We start from the raw sequence: 24922 nt of genomic DNA on the forward strand, positions 1-24922 counted from the left end.
GCAAAATATGTATAAGTAGGGTTCACGAGACCAATAATTACCCATATTCCGCCTTGCAAAAATCCGCTTCCAACGGATACAACAATTTGCATCCAAGCCGACTGCAACACGTTGGCGAGCAAGATGAGGCGCGAAACTGAAGTTGATTTTAAAAAGTTCACTTCGACAGACGGCATTCATGATACGCGGGAGGTGGATGAACAGAATCAAACTTTATCGGGTGGATTGGTAAGGTATCAATCTACAAGCTGAGCTTGGAGTCTAAATTGACTTCAAATTGATATAGCGTACCTACATCATTATTGATTTATTGTCATAAAATGCTAATCAAAACTATTTAACAGTGCTCACTATAAGATTGGCTGACTCCAACATAGTTCATTCGATGCAGTTGAATGCAGTCACTGCACTTTGCTGGCCAGACTCTGAGTTCCGTTCGAGTCGGTGTATGTGTGGTCCGCAAGATATTCAACAGTTCATCGTCACAGCTTCGGTTGGTTGATGGATCGCGTGAGTTTCAATTCACCAACTGGCATCATTCGGAGTCCAAGTGCCCACAAGTTCGGATCGTCACGTTTCTCGGGAGTTGTTTACAATTCTTACGCGTCGCACGTGGTTCCAATCGTCAACGAATCGCACCGGCTAGATTAAGTAAATGTTCTGTTTTGGTTGATGGTGGAATGCTTCCGTTTCTAGGAATCGTTGCATAAGTGCATTGAGGTTACCTTGAAATTACGTTCGTTGGGCGCCGCAATGACAATCTACGGAAAATTAGTGCAAATCATTATTATCTCTTTCTGAGAGGAAGAAATTGGCGTTGTTTTGGCTGTGTCTGACCGTCCGGATATTGCTGCGTGAACAGCTATTTGCCGAGTTCAACCACGTCGTCGGATTGCGGTTGATGTGCATCATGCGCTGCTGCTGAGAGGTGGTGAACCGAACATTGATAGGTAATTTAATAGCGGTTGTTGTTTCTCGGTATGATAGTTTGGTTTTTGTTTCGATCCGGCGAGTTACATGGCGTGCGATCAACGAATAATAATAATTAGTGACTGGGGTTTGATTAATTCTTCCGGAGAAGTATTCGGGTGAGGAGGTCAAACCTGGGCTTCGTCTGGTGGGAAATCACTTACAGCAACGTGATCGTGATATTGCTTGATCGAGCATTACACAGACATAATGATCTGCAGAAGCTCATAATTGCATGCAGCTTTATGGATGACTTGGTGGAGCTAGTCGTGCGGTGTGATAAGCTACGTAGACACTCTAATACTACTGAAATTAGGCGTAGAGTTGCTAGAAACGTAGAAGGATAATGGTGATGATTAAATTGTTTAGACACAATACATCCAGGGTCAATGCAAGCATTACCAACATTTTTGGATTAAAACAATAACAATATGTATGTTTTTTTTTTCAATGCCAAATTGACGTTTCTTCCAACGTCAATCATATTGACGAAAGAAGGATATTTAGTTTTAGAGGAAAAGGGATGTCGAGTATGTTCTGGTTTTAGATACATGTGTAACATCCGTCACAAAACGGCTTCAACAATTTTTGCAGTTTGCATGGAGTGATAGCCGTATCTATTTGTAATCGTACAAAACCATGCTCATTGCAGTAGGAACAGGGGGACAGGCTTCCTCCTGTTCGAGGTGTCCAGTGATGATCTTCTTCTTTCTGGCGTAACGTCCCCACTGGGACAGAGCCTGCTTCTCAGTTTAGTGTTCTTATGAGCACTTCCACAGTTATTAACTGAGAGCTTACTATGCCAACGACCGTTTTTGCATGTGTATATCGTGTGGCAGGTACGAAGATACTCTATGCCCTGGGAAGTCAAGAAAATTTCCAATCCGAAAAGATCCTCGACTGGTGGGATTCGAACCCACGACCCTCAGCTTGGTCTTGCTGAATAGCTGCGCGTTTACCGCTACGGCTATCTGGGCCCCAGTGATGATGTTCTCCCTCAATAATTAATTGAAGTAATCCATATGTTAACTACAACTCGTATAATGTCCGAAAACATTAATTGAAAATTAGGCAAGATTAGTAAAGGAAATTCTTAGACGAAAAATGGCGAGAGTTTTTGGTGAAATATAAAATTTAATTCGTAACAGATCTTTTTAAGAAATTTACGAATTTTTTTTTGCGAAGGATGGCAGAAATTTAACCTGCACAGTTAAAAATAATGAAGATTACACGTCATGTAAACTTCATTTATGCGATGTAAACATGATGTCATGTAAATTTAAGTCTGCAATCATGTACATTTGTGTTATATGTCTTGTAACCACACAAAATCCTGCTCGGTTACATGACATATAATTGAAGTTTACATGGCATGTCATGTAAATATCCATTAGAGTAAAGTGGGGCAAAAGTTCGAGTGGGGCAAGAGTTTCTTTTTAAGATTTCTAGCTCAATTCAAAACATATCTTATAAATGTCATTGTGGTTCGAATGCTATTCAAGTAAGAGACTTTTACTCCAAATATCATAAAAATCGATTAAGATTTGGAAAAGTTATGGCTGTTTGTTGTTTTTCGACGTGAATATTGTAATTTTTGGTCAAACTTTCGTTGCATGGAACCAATTGAAGATAAAATCTCTTTCAATATTTTATGTAAGGGCGTTTCTAGGCCTATCATAAGGTTGCTTTGAAGTGTATTAGATTTTGCATAAATGCTTGAAAACAATTTTTGGCCCATAGTGGGGCAAAAGTTCGAATCAGCGGGGCAAAAGTTCGACCCATGTATAAAATCACGGAAAAATTTGCAAATTGCCTAAAATCCACATATTATCTTCAAATTTAGTTATATTTGTCTGATCGTGTGAAAACTGTCACCAAAATATTACATTTCCACTTAGTTTTGCGAAAAACTGCTATTTTTGAGTTTATGACAATTAACCCGGTTTTGGGCAATTTTTTGATGAAAATTTAGTGTGTATTTTTCGGCAAACTTAAGTTTACGGCTGTTGTAAAGTATGCCTGTCATAAAAGGATCGATATTTTGGATTTTAGCCAGCGAACTTTTGCCCCGCACTAGATTCGAACTCTTGCCCCACCGGTGGGGCAAAAGTTCGAGTAAGACAATCAATTTTGAAACTGTTATAACTAAAAATGGGTAAATATTTTGACACAAGTTTGTTCAGCAAAATTATAGCCAATATGTTGAAGGTTCAATGTATGGTGTTTGTTTTGTTTTAACTGCTATTGTTTTCCTGGAAACTTTGATTATACCACTAAGGTCGAACTTTTGCCCCACCTTACTCTATATACCACGCTCCAATTATGTGAATTATATGTCTCAGAAATTTACACGTTTCGTTCGAACTGTGTGGTGTCAAGAAGTCCAAAAAAGTCGACCATAGTTTTTATTCCAAAATAAATTATTTCTTTGATTTTGCTTCATTTTTTTATGTAGTTTTGCATGACTCTCAACTGCACAACTCTTAACTACATTATTTAAAAAAAAAACTGGTTGTATTTCAATTCAATTGGAATTCTTAAGAAATTTCATATTGTTTTGACTAGTTTGAGCAGAATTGCAGTAACATGTTTGGAACCATCCTTCGTTGAAAAATTTTAGTATAAACAAATTCCTGAACGAATTTAAATAGGGGGGCTTCAGAACTTTTGCAACACATCTCTTGGAAATGAGTCAAACCATATTATGATATGTGTTCATACTTTCAACGAGAATTCCTCTTAAAGGACAACTATTCCTTCAATCAGTGTTGACCAGACTCATTTCCCCGAAATTCGAATTGTGAAGCCATGAACTGTTATAACTGTGCCTTGTATTCCTGAGATGGAGGGGGAGGTGGTTGGGCTTGAGTGTTGCACATGGGATCCGACAGTTTCGATCTCGGTGGGCCGCAATTCAAGTTTCGATGAAATGATTCGCACTCACTCACTCACTCATTTCATTTCACCGAAACTTCAATTGTGGCTCTCTGGGATCAACATTGATCGATTTTGTGTGCAGTACTCAAGCCCAACCATCTGCTTTTCTATCTTAGTAGGATAGAGCATGTGTGTTCGTGGCTTCGTAGTTCGGAAAATGTTGTTTTCGGGGAATTGAGTTTGAACAACACTGCCTTCAATGTTTGTTTTTATTCACAAATTGATTGCTTATAGGTGTCCCAGAAAGTATGGGCACGACTCCACCATACTGCCATTTCAAGACTAGTAAAGATATAAATCTGATTTTTACACATTTGATTACTATAGAGTAAAGTGGGGCAAGAGTTTCTTTTTAAGATTTCTAGCTCAATTCAAAACCAAACTTATAAATGTCACTTTCATTCCAAATATCATAAAAATCGATTGAGATTTGGAAAAGTTATGGCTATTTGTTATTTTTCGACGTGAATATTGTAATTTTTGGTCAAACTTTCGTTGCATGGAACCAATTGAAGATAAAATCATTTTCAATATTTTATGTACGGGCGTTTCTAGGCCTATCATAAGGATGCTTTGAGGTGTATTAGTATTTGCATAAACGCTTGGAAACAATTTTTAGCCCATGGTGGGGCAAAAGTTCGAATCAGCGGGGCAAAAGTTCGACCCATGTATGCAAAAAGAAACTCTTGCCCCACTCGAACTTTTGCCCCACTTTACTCTACCATGGCTTTTAAAAAGGTTAATTCTAGGAGTTGTGAAAATCTGGTTTTCAGTTTGTGAAAGTCCATCAGAAATTTCAAACAATTTTTAAAGTTATGCAAAAATGTTCTTCATGATTCAAATTTAGTGAAAATATGAATTTTACCATGAGAAATGTTCTTAAAAATACCACCAATATTCTCTCTTCAAACATCTACAACTCGACCATAATAATTAAAAATGGTTCGTCCTAAAAAAAATGCCTGGAATATCCGCAAGTAAGAAAAAATGGTTTCTACATCAATATGTTCGCCATAGTATCTCTCGGTAATTCATGAGTCACTCAGATGTCTAAGATGTTAAATAAAAATACCTTTTGTAAAAATTTCGTTGGATTTTTGAATTTTCCTAGATTAATTAAGTATTGTTTTCGAATTCAATTTGAATTGAAATCATTTTTTCAGAAGTATTTCAAAAAGCTTTTTTTGTTTATGTTATTCTAGAATCTGATATTAATTACATATGAATATGCAGTGATTCGTAAAATAATTTGTAAAAGAAATCAATTAAAAAACATTGATGTATTTCTGGAGTAATTTTTGAACAAAAAATGGAAAGTGAATAGATATCAAGATGGAAGAATTTCGGGATTAACATTCGAAACATTTATGTTAATTATTATAACCTAAAAAAATATCTGAATCGCCGAAGAGAACCTGTTGAACTAATTCCTCTAGATAGAAGAAATCGCTGAGGTCATTTTCTCAATTGAATCCTATTTAAATGCTTATGAAAATCTTGTGAAATATTAGGAGGCATAATTAGAATAGCGTCTGGAAAAAATAGTGGTTCTTGCAGGAAATCCTGGATAGTTCTAGCAATCCTTGAAATTTTTCAAAGAACTTTTCTGAATGAATTGTTAATGTTGGAAAATCTATTAAAGAACCCTTTGAAGAATTTGTTGAAACAATTCTTGCTTGGTGATCTTGATGACTACGTCTTGATAACTATGAGTTGATGAAGTACGTAGAGGATCTTCCTAGGAAAATGTTATTTTTAAGCAATTCATTAAAGATTCTTAGAGCAATTTTCTGGTTAGACCAGAAACTCTAAAAAACTTTAGGAAAACTCTGTTCAATAATACTGCTATTCTCGGGAAGGATTTTTTTTGGAAATACCAGAAGGAACTCAGTAAAAACTGATTTTTAGAGAACGCACAGAAATAGTACAGAAATAATTTTCCATATCTATAGAAGAGATCCAAACTTTTTGTTTATTGTAATGATCGACTTTATGGGGCATGTGGGGGAGTTGCAATCATCATTAGACGTATAAAACATCAAATGTTTTGAAACTAAAGTTCCTGAAACTTTCGGTGTTTCTGTTGAAACACAGATTGGTGAATATACTTTCATAGCTGCCTATTTGCCTTTTCAATGCTTCAATTGCTCCAAACTACGTTGCGAAAATAGGGTCCTACAGGCCTGTCCCAGTTTTAGTGCCAAACGCTTAAGTTTAGGCCAAATACACATGTTTACTCAATTTTTTTAATGTTATTCCTTTGCTTTAGCCCAGAAAACATTTTTAAAAGTTCTTTTTAGATTTTGTCACACCCCTTGGCTTAAACTCAAATTTTGGGTGTATTTTGTTTTCCATGTCCATTCCAAGATGTCAGATAGGAACAACCCCAGTGTTAAAACTAAAACCCCTGTGGTGTTTTTGTCAACTAATCGAACGTCAAACATGATCGAAAGTGTCAAGGTTCATTTATGACCCCAACTTTTAAATTAAAGTTTAAAAATGATGCAACCGTTATTTGAGCAGGAAAAATTGCTAAAGTAGTTGTAATAACATGCTCTTTGGTGTCATTAAATAAAAACAAGATTTCATTGAACATTTTAGGACCCAGTTGACTCGCAATAAATCAATTGTTTTGTCATTGATGACTTTAATGCCAAACATAGCACATAGAATAATTCGCAAAATAATTCCAACGGCAGAATTTTATTTGATAAATGCTCTTAAGGATATTTCTCAATTCAATACGCTGATAGCCCTTCATGTTTTTCCTTTTCTAGAAACCCTTCCACGATTGATTTGCTCTTAATCGCCTCGAGTCACCATTGCAGCCAACTGATTACTCATACTGATTTTGATTCCGACCATGTTTCTGATACATTTCAAATATCCCATGAAGGGATTCTCAATCCTATCAGCCCCACTTTCAATTATTTTAGAGCCGATTGGAACTCATATGAAACATATATCGATAGTTATCTTGATGTAAACATTTCTTTACAAACAAAAATGATATTGACAATGCTTTCGAAACTTTAGCTAATTCCATTATTGAAGCCAAAGGCTTAGCAATACCTAAATATGAAGTAAAATTCAAATCCGTGATTATAGATGGAGATCTTAAACTCTTGATCTGTCTTAAAAACGTGAGGAGAATTTCAACGCGCTCGCGATTTTGCTATGAAAATGATATGGCAGGATCTGCAGAAAGAAATTAAAAAACGGTATACTCAATTAAGAAACAACAATTTTAAAAATAAAATTTCTTAAATGGAACCCGGCTCTAAGCTCTTTTGAAAATTAGCTAAAATTTTGAAAAAACTTCAAAAGCCAATTCCGGCCTTGAAGGAAATATTACTAACTGAGAGCTCAAAAACTTGCTATGCAGTTTGAAAGCGCACATTATTTCAATTTAGGACTTCCTAGGGAAGGTGTACCGGTATTCACCATATACCAGTTATTCGCCACCTCGGATTATCTTTTTTTTTTTTTTTTTTAAATTGCTTTTTTTTTTTTTAAATGCGCTAAATTGCTTTAAGATGGTACGGAAACATTCTTGGAAACCACAAAATTTTCTCAGAAAATAATAGAAAAAAAAATCATTTTTCTTAAAATGTTTGCTCCTTTGCACCTATTTTTCGCCATGGTATCAACGTAGGTGGCGAATTCAGGAACCGAAATTGAAATCGTGGCGAATACTGGTGCAAGTGCAATATCACTGCGGAACACGTTTTTGTCTCCAGCATCAAAATACCGCTATTCACTTAATTAAGCGTTGCTGAATCCATTGCCGTTTTCAGAAATATCATAGCACGTCTAGTTTTTGAGATATTCACTGTTGAAAATGCAAAAAATGACTATTTCAGCCAACTTGCATGCAAGTTTGCCAGCTTGTAAGGTAATATATTGGCTTAATTTGCCACAGAATTCAAACCTTATGTGTATAACAATACTTATCATCAAAGTTTGTATTACTTTCGATACGGAAAAGTTATTTTTTGATGGTTTAGAGAATTGTTGTATTTTGCCGAAGAATTTTGTATGGAGACTGCAAGCATGTTGAAAAAATCGGTTTAATTGAAATTTAATCGTGCAATTTCAATCAAATTATGTCTGAAATGAAAGTTCAAGTTCTATTTTGCATGTTTGGTGGATTAGATTACAAAAAAGTATGATAAATTGTACTTTAAATTTCATGTAAAAATTAATAAAACCAGTGCACATTGGTCCCAAAGCCATATCTAGGAAGACAAAAACGATTGCGCCTAAACCGTCAATTTTAGATATATGGTGTCTTCGGCAAAGTTTCTCCATATTTCTCAGACATTTTTTTCAGAGATGTGAAATTAGGGTGGCCCATACGGTTTACGAGATCAGTACATAAGCTTTTTTGCTGACGCATTTAGGACTACACAATGTTCTACAATGTTTTAGAACAATCGATTTGGAGCAACTTTGCCGAAGAACCCAAATTTCTATCTCTTATGGTTCGCGAGTTATGATTTTTTTTAACAAAAATGTTAGGGTGGTACTGAAAAATCAGTTTTTTCTTGATAACTTTTCATACGATAATTTCTCGCAAAAACTTTGTTCCGAGCACTTTTAGAACTTTTGTTTGCGCAACTTTTTGCCGAAGAAACTAATGTTCTATCTCTTATGATTACAGAGTTATCGAAAATTTTCTTCGAAAAAATGGTTGTTTTCAAATGCCGATATCTCCGAAAGGCGCAAACGGATTTTCAATCTTTTATCGGCATTAGAAAGATTATCTCTTTCTCTGTTTATGGTGAAAAAACTGTGAGGACGTTTTTTGTTTGAAAAGATTGACAAAATTTTGAAAATAATATGTTTCTTAACCGAAAATTGTCCATAACTTGAAAAATATTCGAGATAGCTCTTTGGTGCCTTCAGCAAAAATGTGCATAATTGAAAGTTCTGAAAGTGCTTCATACAAAGTACCGTAATTTCGGGTGAAATTGATCACTTTTCAAGGTTTTTCTTATCTGATTTCTATAATGTTGACAATGCCAAACAACTGAATGCAGGAAAACAAGTATGAAGGTGAGCCTCATTGACACAAGTACCGAAATTTTCTAACAAATGTAAATTTAGTGCTAAAAAATATGTCTAAAACAAAAAATCGGGAGATCTCATTTCGGGGTGAAATTGATCAATTATCAATGCCATTATTGTTAGTTTTCAAAACAACTTTACATGATAAATATGAGCTCCCTGAATCCGAATATGCTTGCCAAATTCTTAACAATACAATATTTATAGAAATAATGAATGTTTAAATTTCAAGAATAACGCAGAAAACGCCTAAATGTATGCAATTTCCTAAGGAATTTCTTGATATATTACAGGAATTCAATTATTTCAACCAAATCAACGAACTGGTACGAGTTTTGGTTATGAAAACTAGTTTGGGGATATATCTTTAGTATCCTCACAAACTTTCAGGATTATACCATGTCCAAATCCTTGTCTAGAGCTAGAAGTTTATTGATGTTTGTCAACACCGCACCGTACAAGATTTTGAAATTTTACATTATTTTCATATAAATAAACATTTTTGAACGCAAAAAACTTCACAACACACAATTTGGACATACATACGACAATCAACGTTCATTCACTGCAGGTGACATTGATATTTGTGCTCCATTAGGAAGACATAAAATCGAGTGACATAGTGATCAATTTCACCCTACTGATCAATTTCACCCGAATTTACGGTATTCATGAAAAATTATCGCTTTAAGATATATTCACCATAAACCGAATTTTATATCATAAAGAAAGCGAAAAAAAGAGATATTTGCTGAAACAACAGGAATAACTGTATGTAAAGTCATTCAAAATTGAATATATATGTAATGAAATAAGATCGATCACAATAAGCGAAATCTAAGGAGTTAGGGAAATTTAGTTGCTGAAGCAGTTTTAACAGTGATCCATGGAACATTAATCCATAAACGAAGTCTTGTTATTTCACGCGACATATTGTTTGTCCAGCTAATCTATGCCGTGGTTGGTTATAAATTGCTACCGCTTCGGCTTACTAAGCAGAAGGTCATGCGTTCGATACCGGTCCCGTTTATTATATTATCATCCCTAAACGATAACAAAACGTATACTTTGAAGAATTCCTTCAAATTACCAAAACCTTACTTCCCGTGATATCCTCCCATAGAAATATAGAAGTATCTGCAATTATTCTATCTGGGCATCCAACTTATCCCATTCAATTCAATTAAACCCAATAAATCTGCCACAACGAATAAGTCAGGGCAGCATTCGCCTGTTGAAGAATGCATGAAACTTGAACAAGAGCCAGATATAAATCCCAAATATCTGTCTAAGGTTACGAACCAGAAGGTGGGCCTTGATCACTTGAAAACTGCTTCAGCGAATAATTTTCCTTTTTTCAACTCCTTAGATTCCGCTTACTATGATCGATATCAATACATGTGTATTCAATTTAAAATGACTTTACATACAGTTATTTCGATTGTTCCAGCAAATATCTCTTTTTTCGCTTTCTTTACCATATAAAATTCGGTTTATGGTGAATATATCTTAAAGGGTTGATTTTTTATGAATGCTTTGTATGAAGCACTTTCAGAACTTTCAATTTTGCACATTTTTGCTGAAGGCACCAAAGAGCTATCTCGAATATTTTTCAAGTTATGGACAATTTTCGGTTAAAAAACATATTATTTTCAAAATTTTGTCAATCTTTTCAAACAAAAAACGTCCTCACAGTTTTTTCACCATAACTAGAGAAAGAGATAATCTTTCTAATGCCGACAAAAGATTGAAAATCCGTTTGCGCCTTTTGGAGATATCGGCATTTGAAAACAACCATTTTTTCGAAGAAAAATTCTTATAACTCTGTAACCATAAGAGATGGAACAGTAGTTTCTTCGGCAAAAAGTCGCGCAATCAAAAGTTCTAAAAGTGCTCGGAACAAAGTTTTTGCGAGAAATTATCGTATGAAAAGTTATCAAGAAAAAACTGATTTTTCAGTACCACCCTAACTTTTTTGTTAAAAAAAATCATAACTCGCGAACCATAAGAGATAGAAATTTGGATTCTTCGGCAAAGTTGCTCCAAATCGATTGTTCTAAAACATTGTAGAACATTGTGTAGTCCTAAATGTGTCAGCAAAAAAGTTTATGTGCTGATCTCGTAAACCATGTGGGCCACCCTAATTTCAAATCTCTGAAAAAAAATGTCTGTATAATATGGAGAAACTTTGCCGAAGACACCATATATCTAAAATTGACGGTTTAGGCGCAATTGTTTTTGTCTTCCTAGATATGGCTTTGGGACCAATGTGCAGTGGTTTATACAACTTTGGCGACCTGTAGCTAAAAATTGTGACGTGCTGGAACATTTCTGAGAATGGCACCAGATTCAGCAACCCCAAATCTACTAGAGACCCATAATTTGATCCTTGAGACACGCAAAAATGTCATTTTTGTTACGCTGTGTATTATACAATACTTTCCCATCTGACTTACCTGAGTTATCTCAGGAATGTCAAAAATATTTGTTTGCGGATGACACAGGCCTCTCCGCCAAAGGAAGAAGTCTGCGTGTCATCTGTAGTAGATTGCAAAAATGAATATCCAAACATTTTCTTCATTCTTTCTTCATAAACTAATAATATTCTGACATATATTCAAAGCTCTTCATTTGAAACCTTCAAGTAGCCATGATGAGAGGGTTCCCAATAAATTTGTCAGATGAAGTTAAGTATCTAAAGCTCATTCTAGATAAAAGTTTAAATTTTAAAATTCACATTGAGGGCATAATCTACAAGTTTCGGTATATTATTTTCCCAAAATAATATTTTTGTGGAAAATTTGTGCACGTCTTATTTTATTTTTGGTTATCTCACTATGCTACAGTACACCTTGATCATGGTAACGGAGGGTCCCATTTCTTAACAATACTTGATCTGAAGAATTAGCTGCACTGTGAGAAACACAATCTAAGCATTTCAAATGTTTCTCCAATTTTCATCAATCTTTCGCGCATCTCGCAAATGTGAATTTTCGCCACACCAGCGCGTCGTATGACGCAAGTGTGTTGTTTGCAATTATATGGAAGCAGTGTGATTAAGCAGCACATGTGCAAATTATCCACTACTTCGTCAGGAGAGATTGAACCGGCATAGTTCCAGTACCAGTTAATCGTGGGATAGATGGTCTTCTCCTGTTTCATTGGTCTTGGATTTTATTTTAATATTCATGTACAGCTAAGCAAGAACAATGCCCAACCAGAAATAAATATCAAAATAATTTAATTAGTGTATTTGATCGTAAACAAACCAACCAACATCTTAACCTAAAATGAACTCCTTATTAAAGTGTGCAACTTGTAATTGCGCATATTTTGTCAGGTAGTTCCGTATCAGCATAAATCTATTGTTACTATTCCAAGAAAAATTGGTAGTTGCACAAACTTAATCCTAGTAAAATTTACTACGGAACCTAATTAAAACAATTGCTATAGAAATCGCTTGGTTCCATAAATAAAAGTACCGAATGGGCGTGTGCTTCCTGCAGCATGACTTTCAAGCCGTTCACTTATCAATGTTAATTTAATCAGCACAGCAGAGTTTAGATTTTTGTCATTCGTAATTTGTGCACTAAATGGCCACTCTTCGTGTTGGTAATCATTGAGAAAATGATTCGTCTGGAAGAACATTAAACTGATTTCTTGAATTCGCCGCTTAAAAGTGACAGAGAAGTGCATGAAATGCCCTTGCGCTTGCTTTGTATGTACATCAAAGATAAGTTACGACATGTTTTACGATGTTGCAATATAAATCTGTTTCATCCAAGACACCTCTACCTTGATAGGTTTATTTTTGGCACTCAAAAGTACGATTGCGACCATTAAAAAATGGATGAAGTGTAAACTATTGAAAAGGGGAAGCACACGTCTTTGAAACCGACTTCCAGAGAGAGAAACACGAGTGATTTAATATCTTGGCCTTATGGATCATTGGATAGAACGTAAAACATAATTGGCTTTGCTTGGTAGTTGCGGGCTTTATCACTAGGTTAAGGAAGACATAATTGTTATTGCAATTGTATTGATGAACTAGGAAACCATCCTCATTTAGATTATACCATGGACAGGCAAAAAATTTCGTTAGCCATGGCTATCTTTTTTGTTCACCGTTGTGAGAGAACTTCTATAGGGTGATGTACTAATTTCCATCGTATTAAGCTATGGTCAGTGAGAACCTGCAACTTTCCCTATTTTGCAGTGAATGATGCTGATACAAACCGATGCCAAACAAAGCTTTTCCAAGACGGCTTTTGCATTGTGCAATTAGATTTGATAAATACTGCGATTAAATTATTACTTACCGTATCCGTCGTATCCATTTTCATTTCGATCACCATTAGTTTTAATTCGTCTCACAACTAACGATTCACTATGATATAGTGAATGGTCAAAATATAACTCCTCAACGTTGTAATAAAACGTTTGACCAACATATTTAGATGTACGAGCCATCAATCGCTGAGCTACAGTGTCTTTCGATCTATAGTGAGAAACTACCCAAAATGTTAAGCAATACAGTGATAAGTTAAGCGAGAATTGCTCCCATTGCAGCGAACACAGTCTTTTACATCACAATCAAAGGAACCGTTTAATACACCTGATAGTACGCACACATTGATGCTCACAGGTATTTTTCCACAGTTTTGATAATGGATTCTCAATTATATGTGGTCGATAAGGGAATTTTTTAAAATTTCGTGAACTATAGAAATTTAGAATGACGTGTGATTGGAATGAAATCGTTCAGTGAATATGCACGAAGATTTGTCATAGCACTAATTTGCCAGATGAAGTAAGTCACACAAGGAGTGGGGAGAAATATGAATTGTAGTATGGCGTTGCTCCGTCGATCGCTAATCAGATTTTGCTCGGTACGTCGTCGTCCATGCAACTTCGGTGAAAAAGTGCAGAGCGGATAATTCAACTGAAGTTGTTTACGGTATAAAGTAGTTTTATTGCATTTCAGTATACAGGTGGACGAACCATAACAGCTGCACAAAATTGCTTTAGAAAAATTAATCTGTATCATGGATATGTTCAATTATTCGCCGCCGTAGTTGACTATTCTAAATTTGATGCGACGAATATTAGCCCTTGCGACGAAGTAAATCGAATCCCTAGATCAGTGATTCCCAAACTAGGCGAATTCGCCCCCCTAGGGTGATTTTAAAGCTCATGGGGGCGAAAAATCTAGGAAGGAGGTGAAAAAGATAACACGGGAGCTTTTGAAAATAATTACTCATGACCTTTGGAAGACACACATCTGATGGTTTATCAATTCCTAACTTAATTATTTCAGGACTATTTTACCTCTTCAATCATGGTCATTCTAAAAATTATGATAGACAACATTTGATTATTGTCAAACACTAAATGTTTGTATTATGCATTCAGATTTTTTTATATCATGTGAGAAGTGTGAGTTTTAAGAATGGACAGCATTTCAGATTTTCATAAAATTTTGCAAACGCCAGCTATCTAAAAAATACAATAATGATCTAATTTACCCATTTTGATGTTTCGGTTGCACTCTTTCTCATTAGTTACTATGGTGCAAATAGTTTTGGAAGCAAATTTTGGAAAATTTAGCAGACAAAAATCGGGATCCTACGATGCCAAAGACGTAATTTCTTCAAATGTATATTTAAATAGTGTTTTCAAAATACATTTAAAAAATTTCTGAGATGCGTCGGATTTAAACTTTCAGAACGGTAGAAAAAATTCAAGTTTTCATGGTTTTACATAAAATACTCTTTTAATAAATTGCATTGAACAATGAGCTGAAAAACATTCTGAATTTTCATGCATTTTTCAGGGTTTTTGGATTGAATAAAAATGCGCTCCCAAAAACATCAAACATTTATAATTCACAATTTCTGAAAATTATTGCAGTAATTTTAGAAATGGCAGATAAATCAGCATGATATCACAATTCACGGGTGTATGCTAGGAAAATATTGCACTTGGTTCAGTTTTTGGAGAACTTCGCCCTAACTACGTCATAAGGCGTCTATGCATACATTACATTTGATAAGTTACAATTGGACACATTGGCGTACAGCGCATACTTAAAATATTTGAATCACATATCAGGGGGGCGATTCCAGATAAATATTAGTTGAAAAAGTTTGGGAAGCACTGCCCAAGATGTTCCGTGACTCGATGTCGACACATAGGAACTGTCCACTAGTACCGTAAAATAAAATTTCGGTTGTTTTAACCCTCTCCTTTTCCATTGATAAGATTTTTTGTATTAAGATTTTGAAAACAACGCAATGTCAAAATTCATATTTATATTTTCAAATTTATTTTTGTACACTATTAAAATGATAATATTTATCATAAATGGATAACACGAGCCCATACAATCAATATTTTCGAATTATGAATTTAATGGCTTAAGTGTCCGGTACTGGGGGATCTCCCCCTATGCGTTTTTCTAATATTTCCCATTTATACCACGAAAATTAAATTTTCGACAGAAAAAGTCTTCTACAAAATTGTTTCTAAACATGTAATCTTTTATTCAGTGTTATCTAAAACTAGGGTGGTCCACAATTTCACATCAATAAGATAATCAACTTTCTCATTTGCAGAAATGATGGTATACAGTCAACACTCCCTTTCTCGATATTCTGTACCTCGATATCGAGTTAGAGAGCCATAGGAAAAGTTGGTTTTCATGACTACTACGAGTGTCCCTTGGATCGCAGTTAAACGTGTTATGTGTTCTACATTTAACTCGATAGTCCCTTCAATACCGATTTATGGAGAGTTGACTGTATACTCTTAGGCAAAGCTGTAAAACGTCAAATTTCCATCAACTTTACCAAAAAATGTTTTTCGGTAGCTCAAAATTAACCGATTTAGAGCATTTAAAAACTTACGTTTAGAGAAAAACTTACTTAACTTACGTTTTTCAAATATTAAATTCTCATCAATGCCATCTATAAGCGACTTTAAGAACTTAAGAAAGCGCAAATTTTCATGCAAAAAGATCATTTATATATATATATATATATATATATATATATATATATATATATATATATATATATATATATATATATATATATATATATATATATATATATATATATATATATATATATATATATATATATATATATATATATATATATATATATATATATATATATATATATATATATATATTTAATATATATTTAAGCTCAAAAGTTATTGAAGATTTTCTGATAAAAATTCTTTGTTATACAAGGCATAGGTAGTTTTTGCTATTATACGCAATTTAATTTTGTTTTTTTGATTGACATCATGAGATATGTTTTATGTTTTCCCCAATCATAGATATCCGCAATCAAAGTAGGCGTGTTTCACAAGAAAATAAATCCCCAAACGGAAAGAGATAGCGAGTTCGTTCTCATTTTTCAATGTTCTGCAGACTACTTTGATGCGATATTAAAATTGAAATGGCTGAAGTCAGAAAACTAGTTTTAGTAGGACCACTCTATGTCACCATATGAAAAAAGCTGTAAATTGGTCAATTTAAGAGCTACAAGAGATTTTCTTGGCAAAGTTGCTTGAAACTGAATGATCTACAAATTTTCTGAACTATGTATATATTAATTTATACAAATAAGAACGTTAGTCATGCTATTTCTGGACCATAATGTTCTGTACAAGAAAATCTTTTGTATTAAATTAAATGAATTTTAAACATAAATTTACACGTTTTTATAATTACGTTAAAGGTTAACTTTCAAGGATCCATCATCGTAATCATCGCCATCACCGAAACGTCAACAGCAGTTATTTTGTTTAAAATTGAAATTTATTCGACAAAAATGCGTCCTCAAATCACGTAACGCTCTAGGGGGAGGAGGGGAGCAGGCTCAAGCGTTACGACTCACACAAAAAAAATTTAAATTTTCCATTCAAAAAGCATTGAAGAGGGAGTCGACAATTTCCTATTTTAGCGTTACATAATAAGTAAATTGACCCCATTTCACTGTCTTTCGGTAGATTTTGCTAGCTTTAGTACTGACATACAAGGACAAACCAGCAATCATTATGAAGCTTCGAGAATGTGATTCCTCAGCATTGCGCTTGAAACAGACGTCAAACTTCTATCGCATGCATGTGCTAATTTGCTCGAAATAGCAAAGAATTCAAAGGAATTAGATAATGCAATTAGGGATTTAACTAACATATTAGCATTACTATGATTATGAATACTGTGGTGGAAACTGGTTAGTCATCGTCCTGTGGTGATTATTAGATACGGTCAAGAATGTTGACTGTACGTAAATTTCTAAACAACTTCCGGAAGTACAAGTTGTGAAGTTCCTTGCTAGACGTCTGTGATGTCTGTCCAACCATGCGAATAATGAATGATTGTTCGAATCATCCATCCTCTTTCGAGGTTTATGATACAAGTGGCAAAGTTCATATTATACTTGTACTAGTACTTTCGTCAGCTTTTTTAAAGTGGGCTTCGTGGCTGTGCGGTTAAATGTCATCAGGCAGTTAAGCGTATCGTGTCAAGGGGTGTGGGTTAGATTCCCGCGTCAGCCGTTGAAACTTTTCGTAAGGAATGTTCCTCGGCTGTGCTACTGGAGCATGCTTGTCCCGTTGTCTGGTGTTAAGTTTTACAGTATATGCAGTTAAATGGTTAATCACGGTGTCCGTGTCTATGATTTAAACTAATTATATTTTTTTTTAAATATTTCAACAATTTGTCTGATACCAATAATTGTAATTATGAGAATAATGTTTCTTGAATAAACATTGACGACATTTTGTTCTTTATATTGTGTTGTACTGCGTTAGGATAAGTTATCAGAGTCAGGTCAAGGCCTGATTAAGTATTTTTTTGGTTACGTTAGACTTGTGCAATCAGAATTGTCTGATGATGCCATATACAAAATTGCAACAAATCGTTTATCGTTATTATAAGCACATGGTTGAATTTTTATTTGGTTAAACCAGTGTACCTGCAATTGGTTGAGAGTATGATCACGCAACTCCGTTGATAGACTGGAACATATAAGCCACGTGTTCTGATCGCAACATCGGTCAACCGCCCGACTCGCGTGCAAACGGGTAATTGATATGAAAATGAAGTTCACTAATAGCTAACTCAACCGAAGAAGAATGGGAACCTGTGTGTAAGATAAAACAGCACACAGTAGCGTGCCTTTATACAAAAGGCAGACAAAATATTAAAAGAACCCCAATTTGAATAAAAAAACGATGATTTATCAAATTGACTTAATTTTTAAATCAATATTACATCAATATTTCATTTCATATGGATAATAAAAATGTATTATTGATATTTAACGGAGTAATTTGTCTGAATGACCATGCTTAGGCCGAATAAGTCATTAGACCAAAACTTACAAAATTCGACAGGAATCAAAATTTTTCGTTCTTTTATTTTAGGCTATTCTTTATTCATTATAACTCATTCGGCCTAACGTGCTTCGGCTTAACATACTTCGGCCTAATGACCTAGCACCACTCGATCAATCTCATGTTTTTGGGAACCATCATTCAATAGAATAGAACTACCTGTATGAAAATTGTCATCATGCAATTTTAAGAGCTCCAATGCTCGAGAGGCTTTGTCCGACCAAGTGCCACTGTGCTGGCAAGTTGTCATTGCTGGTTAACAATCACGGTCGGCCAATGTCAACGAATGCTAAATTTACCGCCAATACAAACGGCTGCATGACTTTTATTTGATTTGGTTATACATATCTGGGTGCGGTTGGGCATGCTCACCAGTTAGTCTCTGTGCGTTCATGTGCATCTCGGGTGAACGTCGCGACATGGTTTTCACGGTAAAGTGTGAAACTGTGAAAAAGAGAGCCTCGAGCTTTGCAACGGAAATAAACAAACCGAAACAAAAGGTGCTTGTTGTGCCTCGGTGCAATGAACATGAGGATTTTTAAATCGACGTTTTGCAATTGAAATTGCATTTTTTTTTTATTTGCGCGAAGTAATGGATGTGTAGTTGATGTCTCTTTTAAGATGGAAGCATTGTAACAACTTTTTAAGTATACAGTACATAGCGGAACAAATGGAACCTTTTCGCGTGTTTCATAGACCAAATTATGTGACTCCAGTAAATATGAGGCTGCTGTAGCAATTTTGAGTAATAATTTTTAAAGTCATAAAACTTATTTTATCTGATATTTTTTTTTCTAAATATAGTTTGGAAAGTTGAGAAAATTGTTAATTAATTGAAAAGAGTCGGTCTAACAACGATTTGAGCAGGAAAAGCTATGCAATTAAAAACTAATCACCCTAAAAAAACTTACAATTTTGTCTTACTTAAAAAAAATGTGCCCATGTATGTAAATTAGCTTTGTAAACCAACTGCTCTGATGGCTTAAATTATTTGATAATAACAGAAAATGAATCATAATGGGTACATGGGGATTCAAAGGAAACTTAAAACTTTCAGAGATCTATGCACAAAAAACTTCTACCGATCGAATGGAAAAAAACGATGAACTTGTGTAACACCTAAATTATCTGCAGAAACGAGTTCAAATAGTCTTCTTCGACGCCTTGTCCTTTGTTGTTTTATTAATATAACATCACATTAAAAATAAGTTGTACACGTGAACTGCATCAGATTCAATCAAGCGTTGTTGTAACCATAAATATTTACGCGAAAGCTCGATTCACCGTTTTTTTTTTTCCAGAACCACGCGTACGCAGATTTGGATTTGCCTGCAACAATAACCAAAACAATGTAGCAAGCTCGCACCTTCGTTTAGAACAAACAGTCGTTCGTTCTGCTCGTTCATACGTGATTTATTCGACGACTCATTGTGGATCTAACAGCTAGTCATTCCGTTGAACAAACTTCATTTCTGTTTATATCACATCGCACATCTTGGTTTGTTTGGTAGAACCGGCATGCGTTAGAACACGTTACTTGACAAAGGTACGGCGTATATGCAAAATAAGCTGCATGCAATCGTGAATAAATTGTATGTTTGGCGCTTTCCGGCTAGGTTTTTACCAGAAGCTTATAATTGATGTCCGTTTGTTCACTTCCCACAGATGTGTCTCCTAGTGCTGTTGTTTGACGTATCAGCATAAGCTTGATAAAATTTCTTATGAAATGAGTCATGCTGATAATGATTTGACTGAACACTCTCTTTGTCTTAAGAAATATGTACACTGAGACCTCCATTTACGTAAACTCCAGGTACGTAAATTCCATCTACGTAATATTAAATTGATGGAATTTGTTTGAATTAGAAGTTTGTAGAGTTCGTACACAAATTCTTTCTGCTCTCAGATGTTTTAAAACTATCTAATGCAATAGAACTGTACTTTCAATGCTACAAAACTATTACTTTTCAGTGCATTTTTTTCTACTTTTTGATTCCTTTTCGATCTTTGTTAGGATCCGTGCTTTCGATTTTTCTCTGGACCCGTTAGTGGAAGCGGTGGTTATCCTTTTTGGACACCGTTGGGGAAAAAAGTCTCTTTGAAGGTCACTTCTTCTATAGTTTATTCACTAAACATGGTTGCAACAACGAACTAAGGCAAGGGTGAATCTCGGAATTATTCTTCTCACGCTAAGGACGTCTGTCCATTGAAGGACGATTCCAAAAAGTTTGTATGCGCAAATTGCGAGGGAAACCATAAGTCTAACTTTTGAGATTGCTTCTTGCGCAAACGAATCGTCGAGACTCGTGCCAGACAGATGAACGGCAACGTTTTTCACAACGGGGACGGACCTGGTGTAGTGGTTAGAACACACGCCTCTCACGCCGAGGACCTGGGATCGAAACCACATCCCCGACATAGTCACTAAAAATTTCAGTGACGACGGAAGGGAAGTAAAGCCGTTGGTCCCGAGATGAACTAGCCCAGGGCTAAAAATCTCGTTGATAAAGATAAAAAAAACGTTTCTCATAGCAGGAATTTCCAGGCTGAATCTCCAACAATTCTCATTGTCGGGTCCGGAACCCACCTTCGAATATCGGCGAGAAAGGTCCACACTCTCGTCTAGGCTCCAGCAGCCGACGGTTAAAAATCTGATGGTCACAAATTGGCACAATCATCGTAACTCAATCGTACACTATTCTGCCGTAAAACACCATCCAGTGCAATTGATCCCCCAAAAAGGTTCCACAGATTTCAGACTCTAATACATTTGGATCCCTTTCGATCGGCCGCGGGCTTTTCGGTTCACATTGTTTAAATAAAAACCATTAGTTCTTAACTAGTGATCCTTTATAGAGAGATAAGCGGATGTAAAATGGAATGATTTGGCAACAGACCAGCAGTGCTGATTTTGTTCGGCGTCGAGAATAATATTGTAACACGGACATGACTTCCTCATTGCTAAAAAGTGTATTTTGTTTCGTTGTAGATCTTTAAGTTACATATCCAAACTAATAAACGGCCGAAAAAATCAAAAACTACTTTTACCGAAATAATTTCAAGCGGATTACATTACTTTTCAAGAAAAGTTCAAAACAAACATAACGCATGTTCGTTTGGCTCACACTTTCGCAGCTCTCGCTGCTCGATTGGCTCACACTTTGACAGAAATGTCAGCTTCCGCGAATCTCTTTTACAAAGGATTACTATTCTCAACATATCACTATTTACTGTACTAATCAAATTTACGAGAAAATTTGTTAGCAGAAAAAATCACTGGCGTGTCTAGGATGTGATGGGCCCAAACATTCTCACCCGCAAATAAATTCCGTAAATTTCTGAAAAGAATGATAAAAATAATTCCTCTTCGGCTAGACGGGAGATGGATTTTGGATTGAGAAAGGACTTTTAATTTTGGGAATTGGAACAGAATTAGTTCTCTGCGATTGGTTCCTGCATAAGGCAGATTTTCTCTACCGGTCGTTTTAAATTCCCAGAAGCTGTTCTCAACGTAATGACGCGTACTACGCCATCAGCTCCGGGGTGCGTTTCCTCGATTTTGCTCAACTTCCAACGCATGGGCGGTAGGTTGTCGTCGCAGAGTACTACCATTTTTCCAACTTCAATACCAACTTGCGGTCACCAGCTTTTGTTCCGTCCTAGAAGTTGGCTCAGTTGGCCAGTCTCCACCGCTTCCAAAAATCTTGGATCTTCCGTTGAACCAGTCTATTTGGTTTAATCGGTTCAACTGAATATCGGTTACGTCGGTCTCTGTATCTTCCAACCCTCCGTCAACCGTTGAATTTTCGCGCATCTATTACCAACGTACGGACTCCAGGTAGAGGGAGTGGCTACTAACCAGTCTAAGACGCACGTGGAATCCGTCCAGAAATGTACGCCCGCTGGTAGTCTGATTGCTTGGTTGACCTTTTCGAACAGCTCCGCAGTCAAAAGTGCACCACATATCTCCAATCTGGGAATTGTCTGGCAACTCCAGGATGCGCTTGACTTAGACGCGACCAGACGAACAAGAAAGTTTCCAATTAAATCCTCACTCCGTACGTAAACGCATCCACCATAGCCCTTCTCCAAGGCGTCCGAAAAGCCGTGAAGGTCAATTCGTTCAGTCTGTGAAACCATTACGCACCTGTTGATTCTCATCTCGTTGAGAATCGGCAGTTGTCGGTGATAAGTTCGCCATGTCTCACCCACCGTGTGAGATAATGGTTGATCCCAATCCAATCGCTTTCCATCCTCGTTTTCTAGGGTCCACAGTTGCTGCATAAACACCTTGAATGATGTGATTGCAGCTCCTGTGAGGCCTAGTGGTCGATAGGGTTCTACGTCCTCCAATACCGGAATCGTGAATTGGAATCGCAGAGTGTCGGTTTTCGGCATCCAAGTCCATCCGAGAGTTTTTACCGCCGGGTCTGGATCTAGACTGATCTACGTTATAGGAATGGCTAAATCCTCAGTTCCAACTCCATCTAACGTCTCTGGATAGTTGGAAGCCCATTTACGGAAGCCTGAATCCTCCGGCGTTCATAAGTTCTTGAAGCTGTACTCTCAACTGTACAGCTTTAACCACGTCGTTCGAATTAGTAATCACATCGTCCATGTATGAAGACTTGAAGACGGACTGCCTTAGCCGCCAACGGAAACCTTCCTTTCTCGTCATCTGCGAGCTGCTCAGGACCCTATTCGCCAAAAAGGGTGCTGGTTTAGTCGCGTAGGTGACGGTGTTCAGCTCGTACGTGCTGATTTCCTCCTCCGGTGATGACCTCCACAGAAGGGATTGTAGTGATCTATCCTCTTTACGAACCAGGATTTGGCGGAACATTTTCTCAATGTCCTCGACCAGTATTACCTGTTTCGTCCGGCTTCGCATGATGGTTGATCGCAGATCATTTTGAATGATCGGTCCCACCAGTAGCGCATCATTCAACGTCACCCTTGTAGACGTTTCACACGAAGCGTTGAACACAACGCAAACCTTGGTTGTAGTACTGGCTTCCTTTACTACTGGCTGGTGTGGCAGATAGCATAGTTTCACCAAACCTGCGATATCTTCGATCTTGCTCATATGCCCAAGCTGAAAGTACTCCACCATGGAGGCGCAGTATTGCGGACGAAGATCGGCGTTTTTCGCCAGTCTACGCTCCGCACCCTGAAGACATCGAGCTGCGATCTCTCTTGATTTACCAATTCGCTCCAAAACGTCTTCGTTCTTCGGTAGAGCGATATTGTAACGGCCATCCTCTCCTCTTTGTACGGTACGAGCAAAGTGCTCCTCACAACGAGCTTCTTGTGGCAAATAATTTTCAGCCGACCCGACCTCCTCACTGGACCAAAATCGAACCATCAGCTTCTCTAGAACTTCTGAAGCCAACACGTTGCAGCTAATGTTCAACGATTGATTGAGAACTGATACTTCACCGCATACAGATTCGTTGAGTGCTGGCAGTCGTTCTCGGAACCTGAGGTAGCCGTCTCTGTAGAATCCTGTTCTTCTTTCGAACTGTTCGACATCGTCGGCTTCGGTGCCACAGCCGGTTTCAAAGAATTGTCCTTGTCATGCCTGAAGCACACCAGCGTATGATGACGCTTCTTGCAATACCGGCAAGAGAACTTCAAGTGGCAGTTTCTGCAGAGAGAATGATTTCTGAGAACTGCTTCCCTTTCCGATTGCGACATCCTTTGGAATCCACTGCACTGGAACAGCTGGTGACTGGCACTGCAGACAACACAAATTACTCAGGATGTTTGGACAGTGTTTCGACCGAAGAAGTCTTGAACTTCCCGGGTTGGTGGAATTGAGCTGAGTTTTTGGACTCTGATTGCTTTTCTGGCAGTGATTACAGCATACGAATGCGTCGCTGTAGATATTCGGTGAGTTCATTCACAGTATCCTGTTTTTTTTTTTTTTTTTGTAGAAGAGAACTCCTCTCATCCCCTACGCGTCACAGGATCCAATCGCGCAGAGAGAATGTTGACCAACAATAGATCCTTGTAATCACCAGGCTGTACGACGTTATCTAAGGTCTGCACGATCCTCTTCAAACCTTCGACGAGAGTGTTTCTTTGATCAAGGGGGGGGGGGGAGCTTGAAAAGTGCTTGCACCTGGAGCTTCTTAAGATGTTTGCTGTTATCGTATCTCTTCTGTAGAAGATCCAAAGCGACTTGTAATTGGCGCTAGTGATTTGAAGAGAGTCGATCAGATTCTTCGGTTCCCTTCCTCAGGGAGATCCGCCTTGCAAAAGATGACTGAGGAGAAAAGCACTCCTCAATGTTTCCACTAAAGGTTTGTCGCTGTCGTTAGGAACCTAGCCGACGTATTCAACTCCACTGGTTCCTGCTTCAGCTTGATCGCATCCAGTAGAAGCGCTTTCGCAGGATAGTACCGATCGCTGAAATCTTTCCTCTCCATTGTATACGGATTTTTCTCGCTGTCGTGGGTTTTGATTGCTATGAGATACTCGGAAACTTATCCCACAGATCGTCCAGTTTTTCCAAACGAACAGTCATTTGGCG

General features: G+C 36.8%; 1 protein-coding gene across 1 annotated transcript in view; it reads left to right on the forward strand.

The window, feature by feature from the left end:
• Positions 1–519: 519 nt before the first annotated feature.
• The window catches only part of LOC110676980, a 75968-nt gene continuing 51565 nt past the window's right edge, over positions 520–24922 (forward strand). Inside the window, exon 1 of the mRNA XM_021847177.1 lies at positions 520–950. The gene's annotated coding sequence lies outside the window, so the exon portion shown is untranslated. The remainder of the gene's footprint in view (positions 951–24922) is intronic.

The sequence above is a fragment of the Aedes aegypti genome, chromosome 1, assembly GCF_002204515.2.
Source record: "Aedes aegypti strain LVP_AGWG chromosome 1, AaegL5.0 Primary Assembly, whole genome shotgun sequence".
Classification (NCBI taxonomy): Eukaryota; Metazoa; Arthropoda; class Insecta; order Diptera; family Culicidae; genus Aedes; species Aedes aegypti.